Source organism: Aedes aegypti, chromosome 2, assembly GCF_002204515.2.
Source record: "Aedes aegypti strain LVP_AGWG chromosome 2, AaegL5.0 Primary Assembly, whole genome shotgun sequence".
In the NCBI taxonomy this organism is placed as follows: domain Eukaryota; kingdom Metazoa; phylum Arthropoda; class Insecta; order Diptera; family Culicidae; genus Aedes; species Aedes aegypti.
The window spans coordinates 215,215,627-215,229,119 of record NC_035108.1 but is presented as its reverse complement, the minus strand read 5'-3'; the positions used below and the strand labels follow the sequence as shown (position 1 = coordinate 215,229,119).

Genomic DNA, 13,493 nt, shown 5'->3' with positions numbered 1-13,493 from the left:
AACTCTGAGCTTAGAAAGCGCTGACGAGGAGTACCTTAAAGGGAAGTTCAAGCGGGAGTCTGAGATTGGGGATGCTCAGACGTTGATCGCATTAAAGACTCGGATGTCGTCCAAAGAGAACCGACAGTGAAGAGCAATCTAAGTCAATCGAGCTTACAGAACAGCCAAAGTTGCAAAAAGAATTTAGATACTAAGGAACTGTATTTTAAAATCCTATTCAGAGTCTTCTAGATCGTGAAACCAATCAAAAATGACGTTTTTCAAATTTAATTCATATACGTGGCCAATCAAGGGTATTTCTTTCATTCGATGAATGTTAGCAAGTAGTGCACATCGAGTCTTATGACTAATTTAGTACTTAAGGCTAAATGATTTATTACTCTCATTGTAAATATTTGTGAAAGTCTATAAATATAATTTTTATTTATTATTTATTAGATTGTTTATTTATTAATAATATATATATAGATTATTTATTTGATGCTTTATTTACATTAATAGATGGAATATTTATAGCTTTAAGAGATGTACTTTATTTTTCTTTTTTTTTTTTTGCTTATTTATTTATTTATTTTCTTTATTTATTTGTTAGATGATTTATATATTTATTAGATGTTTGTGTATTTATTTATTGCCCATGAATATCGAGGTGAAAATACGCTTGGAAGCTTCATTCCGTTTCGTCATCAAAGTGCCCATGAGCTTTTCCACATATGCATCGCTAGAACCGTTTTGTGGTAACGCCACTGTCTGATTGCACCTAAAAGAAAGCAAAATAATTAATGCATGCTCAATTATCAATCTGCAACTGGAATCCAACTTATCTGTCCAATGTAAAGCTCTCATCCAGAAACTACAATTCCCGTCCAGTCGTAGGTCCAAAAAAAACAGGCTATTTGTCCAGCGTTTCTTCAGCAATAGGCCGTTTCTCCACCAAAATAAAACCAAAATCGATGTCTGGTTCTGTACCGCATCCATCTCATCCATTCCATCGTCTACCTGAAGACAAACCAATCAATATACATTAATTCTTACCGTTCAAAATCCAAATGGTAACGTTATTACTTTTCTAAATTCACAATTAAAAATATAGTCTACTTCACTAATAACTAAAACTGAATCCACTGTTAAAACCACAACAACTTCGTAGCAGCTCATAATGTTTTGACGTTTCGGCGGTTCATTGCGAGTGATCGATGAACATGTTCATAGTTCATTAGCTGGGGTTATGTCGTTCATTTCTCACAAGTTTCATTTAGTCGAGTTAGTGTCTCGACGTGAGAAACATGAGAGAAGTGGTGTGTAGAAAGAATGAATTCAGCATATGTCGTATGTTGGGTTAAGTTATAATATGAAAGTGCTCTCTTCCTAGCCAATGCATTTGTACCTTAGAAAGATGGTGTACCGAGGTTCAGCCTCGATGTTCGATCTGAGGGCAAACAGTGAGGTGAATTTAGTTTGAAGTATGTTACTCATCATCAGGTATGGGGTAGCTTCATTCATAGATGAGCCGGTTACGTTGCGTATTGCAGCCTATGTGGGAGATTGGATAAGATTCGATCTCTAATCGATGTTGAGTTCGTTGTCGTCATTTTAGAGCATGGCTGAGCAAGTTTATTGATTACTTCAATGAACCAAAGAACCGTACTATATTGAAGATTTTGAGACAACCATTGTAAACATAAATTATATAGCTCATTTTCATATTTATTTATTTACATGGTTATTATTTAATTACATATTTATTTATCTTGTATGTAGTTAATTAATTTATTTATTCATGTATTTATTATTTATGTATTTATTTATTTATCTATTTCGTTATTTATTTATTCAGTCATTTTTTTTTATTTTTTTTTATTTATTTATTTATTAATTTATTTATTTATTTATTTATCTATTTATTTATTTATTTATTTATTTATTTATTTATTTATTTATCTATTTATTTATTTATTTATTTATTTATTTATTTATTTATTTATTATTTATTTATTTATTTATTTATGAACGTATTTGTTTATTTGTTCATACAATTGCTTGTTTATTTATTTATTTGTTATCCGTTAAATTCATATATTGATCGGATGTTGCGTTTTGATTGAAACTGTGTTTATATTGATGGAAATTTATGTATGAGAATAATTTATTTACAATGTGTTTTTTTGTCTCTAGTTAAGTAATCTGTTAAGTTTGAACTTACGAAAATTTGGTTGTACTCCTACAACCAAATTTTCGTAAAAGAAGTCCGGTGTTATGTAGCGGTATTCCGAAATTAATTAAATTAATTAGTATTATTGCATAATATAATAACGAATAGTAATATGATTCAGTCACTGTTGAAAAAGAACAATCCAATAAGTTGATAATCTTGCATACAAAAATGAATCCATATAGCTTGTAAGTAAATCCTGCATAAAAGTTCACTCATTTTAAGGTCGGTTCACTCACTTGGTGCGCAAATTACTCATCTCACGAAACATGCGTTCGGATCCGTTGGTTTGAGTTTTATCTCCCAACTGGAGCACTTGTCGTTGTAAGAATAAGAAATTACATAATCGAAAAATGATTTGAACGGGCTAGCAAGATGCGAAAAGTTTGGAAGGGAAAAGGACAAAACAACTGATCGGCTCATAAGGTAATCGGGACTCGTCTTTGATAAGATCGGTCCATGATTTCCGGAACGAAGACCAAAACCCATCTTGCGACCTATCTGAGGATCTACCAAAGTCTAACTCGTCCACTTTAATCTGACCCGTGGAAGAGGCAGCAGCGTGAAGTCTTCCTTTTAGTTTCGCGGTGTGTGTTCTAAGGTTTGTAAAACGTGAGAAGTGTCCCAAGTCAGTGTAATAAGTGTTAGTTTCTTCCTTTCCGATAGGTATAGTGCTAATTTAGCTAATTAGTAATTAGCCAGTGCGGTACTGTGCGTGATCTGGAGAATTCGATAAAAGGTAAAATTCAGTGCTATCGATTTATAATATGTAGCTAACCGAGCCGAATAGCCGTTCGACGGCTTTTATTGTCAGCTTTTGTTCGTCCGTTTTACCTCACGCTCCACACCCCGCGCCTATCGACCAGCCTTCCACGTCATTCTACCACACTGCTGACCCCACGCGCCAGCATTAAAGGTCCCAACTACCGGCCGGAGTTGGAAGGGAGTTGCTCCGTCAACCAAGCACTCCGGAAAGAGCTAATTTCCCGCCAAAGCTCATTACGCGCCGACGGCGGATTTGCCAATTCAGCAGCAAAGCGAGTGAGATATTCATCGTGTTCACTTGGGTGAATCAGCACCGGCGACGCGACGCAGCAGACAGGGGGACGTCGGTAAAGCAGAAGATAAAGTGAGTAGAAGCCTGATAATTGTTTGCATGCATGCAGAGCTTTAGAGAGTGAAAAGTTTGATAGCATGAAGGAAAAGTAGGTAGAATAGAAATCCGCACAGTTGAGTTCAGGAGAGAAGAGAAGAAAGCTTGGTGAAACAGGAAAGGAAGTAGGGTACCCGAGTAAAATGTGATGGCAATATATGTATGTTTAAAATTGAAGAATTTGTTGTTAGTTTTCATGTAGTTGAATGTGGTCTCAATTAGTTCCCCCGTTGGTTGTTACACTGGTCTGAAGAGTCTTCTCACGTTTCGGTCGTTTTGTTGTAAGGTCTAGTAGTGTTGTACTCCAAGTGTGGACTGCTTGGGAATCTCAGTCCCTCGTTGTTGCTTGTGAAACGTGTAGATTGATGTTTTCGAGATAGTTTGGCCTGTGATGAGAACTAGTCGCCCTTGTGTCATCGTTCGGTAGGAAGTCGGGTTCTTGATTACCTTTGCGTTGGTTACGAGTAGCGTTCTGATTACTTGAAGAACTTTGAGCATCTACTAGAACGTTCGGGTAGTTGAGGAAAATTGAACTCGCCCTGGGGTTTGAGTTTTGCCGGGCAATTAAACGACAAGTGGTCCTCTTAGGAGGTGGCGCGTAAGCCATTTGTTAATCAATATTTCGAACGCCCTAGTAGATCGGCTGCTCGGCCTCTCTGGCCGGCTACAAATTGCCTAAGAGATTCCACCAGGAATTTCTCAAAAAATTCTTTTGAATACTTTTCAAGAAAGGAAGTCCTAAGGCCTCCATGATTTTATCCGATGATTCTTCTATCGATTTCCTTAGTATAAAAAAGATTTAAGTTTAGCACATTTTCAAAAAATCTTTGTGAGGTCTCCTACAGTTCGGTTGAAGGATTATTGAAAAAACATATCTGAAGGGACTTCTTGTATAGTCTATGGAAAAAAATATCGGGATAATCCCAGAGGAAATTACTAGAAGTAGTATCGTTGGAGTGCTCAAGAATTTCCTGGAGAAAATCCTCTAAACATTATTTGAAAAATCGCTGGAAGAATTTCTGGGATAATTGGTAGAAGAATCTCTAAAATAATTTCTAGAAAGATCCCTGTATGAATCCCTGAAAATATCCCAGATGAAATCTCTGGACAAATCACTAGAAGATTTCTTGAAGTTGAGATGAAATTTTTGAAGAACCTGCAGAAAAGCCGCATAAAGTCTTTGAACATTTCTCAGGAGCCTGTCAAATTTAGCATCAGGATTAACTGCAATCGGAATGAGGAAAACAGAGACCTTAGAGACCTTCCATTTCTTTGTTATAACTTTGTAGATTAAAGTAGATGAAAAACCGAATTTAGTACTATACCATTTAATTCCACTAGAGTTTGTACCTTTGAAGATACGCGTGTTTCGACCTCAACTGTAAGGCCGTCTTCAGTGTCGTGTACTTACTAGACTCGACTTGTAGATTTGTCCTATTTTATTTATATGACATGTCACTGATTAATATTGGAGAAAAAGCATCTGGTATTGAAGTTTAATATCGATTATACAAGAACACAATTAAAACAAATCCTGAAGAAGACACAGTTTTGCAATGCTCTAATTTACTTTGCTACGTAGATAAAAAAAACCCTACTCTAAATAGGCGAAACATGCCGTTGACACTCCTACAGCAGTGGCTGTCGGCCTGGATAGCATAATAATGATCGAATCACCTAGATAAGACCAATCTAATTATAATTTCCCTCCCTTATATACGGCATACGCATGTTATCTACGTACTTCATACTACTGATTGCTGAATGGCCACTGTTGCTCTGAAATGATATCGATTGTATGCCGAGGAGGACGGTCGAAAATGAACGAATGGGGTTTTACAACTATTTTACTTAGTATTATACTTTTGAAAATAAAATTGGGAATCTAATTTGTTCATATGTTTGCTCCCTTTTTATGAGTGAATGTTAAAGCGATACATTCTGGCTTTAAGGTAATCTTAATCAAAGAGGGACAGATTGCACACCGTAACAAAAATAACATTTCAGCGTGTCTCAAGAATCAAATCTTGTGTCTTTAGTGAATTCAGGTTAGCTTAATCTGATTCCGCTTGAAGTAAATATCCACCACGTCTCAATTTTGAGGTCGCCAAAGTTGCATAAAACACTGGTTTTATCAATGTGCACATAAAATTTAAACATGATTTATCAACATTTTAGTGAAATAATCCATCAAGCATGTAGAATAGGACATAAACTTTCATGTAGGAAATTGTTTGGGTTAAATTGCAAGATTAATTTCGATGAAATTCATTTTTTCAACTGCTTGCAGTGTCCATGCATAATTACAATACTTCTCTATGGCATCAAAAATAAATTCTCAGAATCGAAAGTATTATGGAAATTTTGATAGTAATTCTTTTTAACATAAAAGGTTTGAATTCTGTGGTGAATTATGCAAATGAATCGTAATAAATGTGGGTAAACCTGCATGTGAGCTAAAGCTGCCATGTTATTATAGAAAACGGTAATGGAATCACAACCCTACATTAGAAAAGTAGCGTTATGTTGGTGCTTGGGATAAACAGACACTGATGATGTTGTGAGTTAAGTTATGAAAAAGATCTCGTAGGATTTGAATCCACGACTCTTGTAATTTAGACGAGCACTTAACCAAATAATGGAAAGTATGCACTTCAACAGAAAAGTAATCGCCTACCTCAATGCGTGGGAAAGTTCTTGCAAGAAATGCTCAAGAAAAGCATTTTTCTTTGATCGCAGTACGCAGTTGAAAAGAAATGTCAATTCAAATGGAGCTCACTGTAGAAATTTTTTTGATCATTCCTTGCGCAAAAAATTTTACTTTTCTTGAGCTGAACAGTTTACTACTATGCCACTTGGTGACCAAACGCAAAAAGGTTACTTGTTTTGAATTTAAATCTCAGTAGTCCATTATTATGTCATTAATCAGCAGAAACGTGTGTCAAATTATATGTTTAGAATGCACAATACTTCGAACAAGTTTGTACTATGCGTTGTGAAGCTCTCATCCCTAGATGTACCTACTTTATATTTCCCGACGGGCGGTGAGCAGGGTACGAAAAATTCATTTGTAGCTTAGAGCAATTTTCCGAGAAGAAATTTAAAGCTTCGAGGTGGAGCCTGCCAAACACAACCAACAGAGAAACAGTTTGCCAAAAGCAACAGCAAACCCATACGACATAAATTTTCGCCCCTCATTTTATTGGAAATCTCTTTCACCCATGCGGAACTACGCAGCGAAGGTTTCATGCCAATTTTCGAAAGGGAGTGAAAATGCCGAACGGTCCTTATCGTACTCAACTGGTGTCTCACGTGGTTTCCGCTGCGGTGCGGATTGAAGGTAACACAGGTGACGATATTCCGTCTATGGACGGCTGCCAGAAAAAAAAACTATATTATAGCCGTATTGGCATGTTATGGGACTGAGATTAGGCGGTGTCATACTTTGTATGCGAAGCATAACAAAAATAAGCAGGATTGAATCATTATCAACATTGGTGTATCACGTCAAGAAAAAATGCGCTAAATTAGTTTTCATGACATACGTTTCACTATTGACTTCCGTCGAGACAACATGATTTATACAAGCCAAAACTATGGCCATCATGAGCTTGAGTATTGATTATACTACAATTCGTAGAAGCTTCTCTCTGTGGTTTACCAGAATGATCCAAATTGCACAAATTTAATGATATTCATTGTGCTTTCATAGATTTTCTGAAAATAATGCATTTTTCTCTGTTGTCTACATTCGTTGAACTCAAATCTTGGTAGCAAAAAATGTTATAAGCTCACGTTATTAATCCTCGAAAGATCACTGGTTATGCTTGTAGATCTGTACGCTTTTGCTCAAAGAAGTTCTATTATAACCTTCAAAGGCCAATTACACAAGCATATATGGGTATAGATTTTATTCACAAACCTTCGAGAGATCGAGAGATCACTAGTTACGCTTGTTGATCTGAAGACATGTACTTAAAGAAGATTTTGGATAACCTTGAATAGTTGTTGAACTCAAAATATGGTTCTAACTACATATTTGAGCCTGTATGGTTATTATCCTAGTTTGTAAGATTCTGAAATTTCTTTCGTTACGCTTATCTGGTTTCAGCGTTACTGAAATATCTGGTAATTCTGGTAGCGTGCGTGTTCACTGGTTACGCTTTTAGATCTGAAAGCCTACACTCAAAAAAGTTTTGAATGTTTTTGAACTCAAAACATGGTGGAATATATGTTCAAGAGCCTATACCATGTTTTTTTTTACGCTGCAGCGCCGTCGAACCGTAATAACATCATAGTGCTTAGCATTGTATGGCATTTCTAACAGCGTCGTTGATTTATCATTATATAATGGGGGAACACTTCTTAAATTCTCGAGTACGAAAATTGGAAAATGTATTAATATTGCGACAGATCTCGCACACTCTGAGATAACGCCCTAAAAGCCATTGGTAACGACTTGTGTAGCTCGTTGTTTCTGAGCAAATGAAAGAATAAGCACCCAAACCAACATCACGGGCAGGTAGATAATGATCTTTTCTTCCCCATAGCGTTGTTAAATAACATGAAAATACATTCAAATGCTCAGAAACAACGAGCTACACGCATGGTTACCAATGGCTTTTAGGGCGATATCAGAAGTTATGCGAGAGATTTTAAATACTGTTCACTAAACTGTTTCTTGACACGTTGTAATGAGCATCTATTGATCAGAATTTTTTTACATACAAAGGTATCGACCGTGATGATAATTATATTTTGAATTTGTTTATCGGCATATCGGTCTATTTTGCTCGAAGTAAGAGGGAGCATGGAGAAGAAAGCAATGAATACTACCAGTGCGCATCGTACTTTCGTGCTGTGCGTACACGAATTCTCTCTGCTCTTGGAAGTTTTCTTAAAAACTACCTAAAGCAATAAAACAGTACTTTTCAGTGCTAAAATTAAAAACGGTACTTTTCAGTGCTACTTAAACAGTACTTTTCAGTACTATTTTTTCTACTATTGATCCCTTTACGATCCTTGTTTGGACCCGTGCCTTCGATTTTTCGTTGGACCCGTTGGCGAAAGCTAGCGGTGGTAATCCTTCTTGGACACCGTCTAGGGAAAAAAACCTCTCGAAGGTCACGTCTTTCTCGTTTATTAACTAAACATGGTATCAACAACTAACAAAAGGAAGGGTGAATCTCTGAATTCACTACTTCCTTCCAAAAAAGTGGGTTTTAAAACTGTCACTACACGTGGCAAGAATGGAAGAAAGGACGCTTCCCCGGAATGCGAAGTTTCTTCCAAGGGTGAAATGAATAATTGTATTGAAATGAGCAATCAGTTCGATGCTCTAGACAAATTTTCCGAACACCAAATCGAAGCAGCCTCTAGCCCAGGCTCTTTGATTCAAGTGAGGAAGCAAAGAGTGCCGCCTATCGTGGTCAGTTGTTCCGAATTTGGGGGATTTAGGCAGGAGATCTTGAACTCCATTAGGGGAATCAAGGTTTCCTTCCAAATCGCAAAGAAAGGAGACTGTCGCGTTTTGCCGGAAACTCTTAAAGATCGCGAACTTCTTCTCAGATATCTTGAAGAGAAGAAGCACAAATTTTTTACTTATGACGACAAAACTGAACGTTTGTTCAAAGTCGTCTTGAAAGGTCTCTCAAGTGACTATAAGTCACCTGAAGAGATCAAAAATGGAATAAATGATTTACTTGGATTTTCCCCAGTCCAAGTAATCATTATGAAAAAGAGAACCCAATCTGGCATTGTTCGGAAAGGGCTTTCTCAAGAATATTATTTAGTTCACTTTAACAAAAAAGAACTAAATAATATTAAAGCTTTAGAAAAAGCTAAACTTATGTTCGATGTCCGTGTGACGTGGGAACATTTCCAGAAACCTGGAGGAAATTACCAGAACCCCACTCAGTGCCGTCGGTGCCAAAAGTGGGGTCATGGTACAAAAAATTGTCGCATGGATGCTAAATGCATGATTTGCGGAGGTTCTTCTCACGCTAAGGACGACTGTCCTGTGAAAGAAGATACCAGAAAATTTCAATGCGCCAATTGCAAAGGCCCTCACAAAGCTAACTTTTGGGAATGCATTTCACGCAAAAGAGTCGTTGAGGCTCGTGCCAAGCAGATGAAGGATAATATCCGTTACGATAACGGTCGTTTCCGGAATTTGCCTGGTAGAGTATCGAACAATGCTCATTTTTCAGTTAACGATCGCTTGATTAGGAATCATACCCACCAGGAAGATCATAATCATGCTCATTCACAAACAAATTTTAATCCGTCGGGTAGCCGTTCGAATCTTTCAATTTCGAATGTATCTACCCACGGTAAATCCTTTGCCGATATCGTAGCAGGTAATTTGAACTCTTCCCCTGTTCGTTCCATGAGTACCCATTCTACTTGTTTCAAATCAAATGGAAAAAACCCTACCGCCACAGGTAACTCCTACCCCGCTTCTTCGTCTACCGAAAATTCCAATGGGAAATCATCAGATGATATGTCTGCCTCTGATTTTAATTTTCTAACTGAACAATTGAATCTAATGATTGATGCAATGTTCAAAGCCACCACTATGACTGAAGCAGTCCAAGTAGGTGTAAAATTTACAAATAAAATTGTTATTGGATTACGTTTTTCTAATGGATCCAAATAATAATTTAAATATTTTAAATTGGAATGCTCGTTCTCTGAATGGTAAAGAGGACGAGCTGTTTAATTTTCTTACAGCTAATAACGTGCATATAGCAGTTATTACCGAAACTTATTTAAAACCTGGATCCAAATTTAAAAAAGATCCTAACTTTTTTGTTTATCGTAATGATCGACTTGATGGGGCATGTGGGGGAGTTGCAATCATCATTCATAGGCGTATAAAACATCAACTGTTTTCATCATTTGAAACTAAAGTTTTTGAAACTTTGGGTGTTTCTGTTGAAACACAGTTTGGTAAATATACTTTCATAGCTGCCTATTTGCCTTTTCAATGCTCTGGACAGCAAGTTAATTGGCTTCAAACTGACTTACGAAAATTAACTCGCAATAAGTCAAAATTTTTTGTCATTGGTGACTTTAATGCCAAACATCGGTCATGGAATAATTCTCAAAGTAATTCCAACGGCAGAATTTTATTTGATGAGTGCTCTTCAGGATATTTCTCAATTCAATACCCTGATAGCCCTACATGTTTTTCCTCTTCTAGAAATCCATCTACGATTGACTTGGTCTTAACCGACTCTAGTCATCTTTGTAGCCAATTAGTTACTCATGCTGATTTTGATTCTGATCATGTCCCTGTTACATTTCAAATATCGCATGAAGCGATTCTCAATCCTATCAGCTCCACTTTCAATTATTTACGAGCCGACTGGAATATATATGAAACGTATGTTGACTCTAATCTTGATGTTAACATTTCTTTAGAAACTAAAATTGATATTGACAATGCTCTTGAAACTTTAACAAATTCCATTGTTGAAGCCAGAAACATTGCAATTCCAAAATGTGAAGTAAAATTTGAATCCGTGATTATAGACGATGATCTTAAACTCTTGATCCGTCTTAAAAACGTGAGGAGAAGGCAATTTCAACGCACTCGTGATCCTGCTATGAAAATTATATGGCAGGATTTGCAGAAAGAAATCAAGAAACGTTTTGCAGATTTAAGAAACAAAAATTTTGAAAATAAAATTTCTCAATTGGACCCCGACTCTAAGCCCTTTTGGAAATTATCTAAAATCTTGAAAAAACCTCAGAAGCCTATACCGGCATTGAAAGAGGAAAACAAATTATTACTAACTAATTGCGAAAAAGCTCAAAAACTTGCTATGCAGTTTGAAAGTGCACACAATTTTAATTTAGGACTTACTAGTCCAATTGAAAATGAAGTTACTCAGGAGTTCGAAAATATTCTCAATCAAGAGAACGTTTTCGAAAATTCCTGGGAGACTGATTTGGAAGAAGTGAGAACTATTATTAAAAAATTCAAAAATATGAAAGCTCCTGGCGATGATGGAATTTTCTACATCCTCATCAAGAAACTTCCAGAAAGTAGCTTATCATTTTTAGTTGATATATTTAACAAATGTTTTCAATTAGCATATTTTCCTGACAAATGGAAAAATGCTAAGGTTGTTCCAATTTTAAAACCAGACAAAAATCCTGCAGAAGCTTCTAGCTATCGTCCAATCAGTTTGCTTTCCTCCATCAGTAAACTTTTTGAAAAGGTTATTTTGAACAGAATGATGGCCCACATCAACGAGAATTCAATTTTTGCCAATGAACAGTTCGGATTCCGCCATGGACATTCGACTACTCATCAACTTTTACGTGTAACAAATTTGATCCGTTCCAACAAATCTGAAGGCTACTCTACTGGTCTTGCTCTTCTAGACATAGAAAAAGCATTCGACAGTGTTTGGCATGAAGGTTTGATTGTAAAATTGAAAAATTTTAATTTTCCAACATACATTGTTAGAATAATTCAAAGTTATCTGTCAAATCGTACACTTCAGGTTAATTATCAGAACTCCAGATCTGAAAGACTTCCTGTAAGAGCTGGTGTTCCCCAAGGCAGCATTTTGGGACCAATATTATACAATATTTTCACATCTGACTTACCTGAGTTACCTCAGGGATGTCAAAAATCTTTGTTTGCGGATGACACAGGCCTCTCCGCCAAAGGACGAAGCCTGCGTGTCATCTGTAGTCGATTGCAAAAAAGTTTGGATATTTTTTCTTCATACTTGCAAAAATGGAAGATTTCTCCTAATGCTTCCAAAACTCAACTAATTATATTCCCACATAAACCAAAAGCTCTTTATTTGAAACCTTCAAGTAGACATGTTGTCACGATGAGAGGGGTTCCAATAAATTGGTCAGATGAAGTTAAGTATCTAGGACTCATGCTAGATAAGAATTTAACTTTCAAAAATCACATTGAGGGCATTCAAGCCAAATCTAACAAATATGTAAAATGTCTCTATCCCCTTATTAATAGAAAATCAAAACTTTGTCTTAAGAACAAGCTTTTGATATTCAAACAAATTTTCAGGCCAGCCATGTTGTATGCTGTACCAATATGGACTAGCTGTTGTAATACCAGGAAGAAAGCTCTGCAGAGAATTCAAAATAAAATTTTGAAAATGATTCTGAGGCTTCCTCCCTGGTATAGTACCAATGAGTTACATAGGATATCCAATGTTGAAACATTGGAACAAATGTCAAATAAAATAATCAATAATTTCAGGCAAAAATCGTTACAATCTACTATTGCCACGATTAATGCGTTATATGTTTAGGTTAAGTTAGGTTAAGTATATTAAAAACTTTTTTTTCTCTTATAAGCAGGTGAAATCAACTCACCTGTAAAAAATCTGAACTGCTACGGCAAATGAAATGTAATATGTTGTTAACAAAATGTTAATAAAATCTTAGATTTGTTTTACCAAATTAGGATGATAGTGTTGTCTAATAACACAGAACACCTAGATATAAGAAATAATGAATGTAATGTTTGGAATGATACTAATAAAGAAATAAAAAAAAAAAAAAAAAAAAAAAAAGCAATGAATACTAGATGGATAGGTACCGTAAGGGAACGGCGAGAGAAATTGGATTAGATGTTGAAGCTTGTGTTGAAGAGGGTATACCCATATGAAACAGTATTACTTGAAACGTCCTTCCTTGTGGCTAACGTCCCCTATGGGAGCGGCTTGGGTGTGTTTTGAGAATGACACTACCAAGACAGCCAGGCTGTCCATGGGTCTCCATGCTCCCTCTTATTTCGAGCAAAATGGACCAATGCACGAATTCACTAATTTGATGTTCAGTGCGCATCGTACCTTCGTGCTGTGCGTACACGAATTCTCTCTGCTCTTGGAAGTTTTCTTAAAAACTACCTAAAGCAATAAAACAGTACTTTTCAGTGCTACAAAAACAGTACTTTTCAGTGCTAAAATTAAAAACGGTACTTTTCAGTGCTACTAAAACAGTACTTTTCAGTACTACTTTTTCTACTATTGATCCCTTTACGATCCTTGTTTGGACCCGTGCCTTCGATTTTTCGTTGGACCCGTTGGCGAAAGCTAGCGGTGGTAATCCTTCTTGGACACCGTCTTGGGAAAA

At 36.3% G+C, this 13,493-nt stretch overlaps 1 protein-coding gene and 1 long non-coding RNA gene across 8 annotated transcripts in view; both read left to right on the top strand.

The window, feature by feature from the left end:
• Positions 1-13,493, top strand: part of LOC5570867 (G protein alpha o subunit) — a 312,336-nt gene that overhangs the window by 18,741 nt on the left and 280,102 nt on the right. The window lies entirely within an intron of this gene.
• Positions 2,793-3,768, top strand: LOC110676374. Its single transcript, XR_002500317.1, has 2 exons — positions 2,793-2,951; positions 3,003-3,768. It is a non-coding gene; the product is annotated as an uncharacterized LOC110676374 (long non-coding RNA).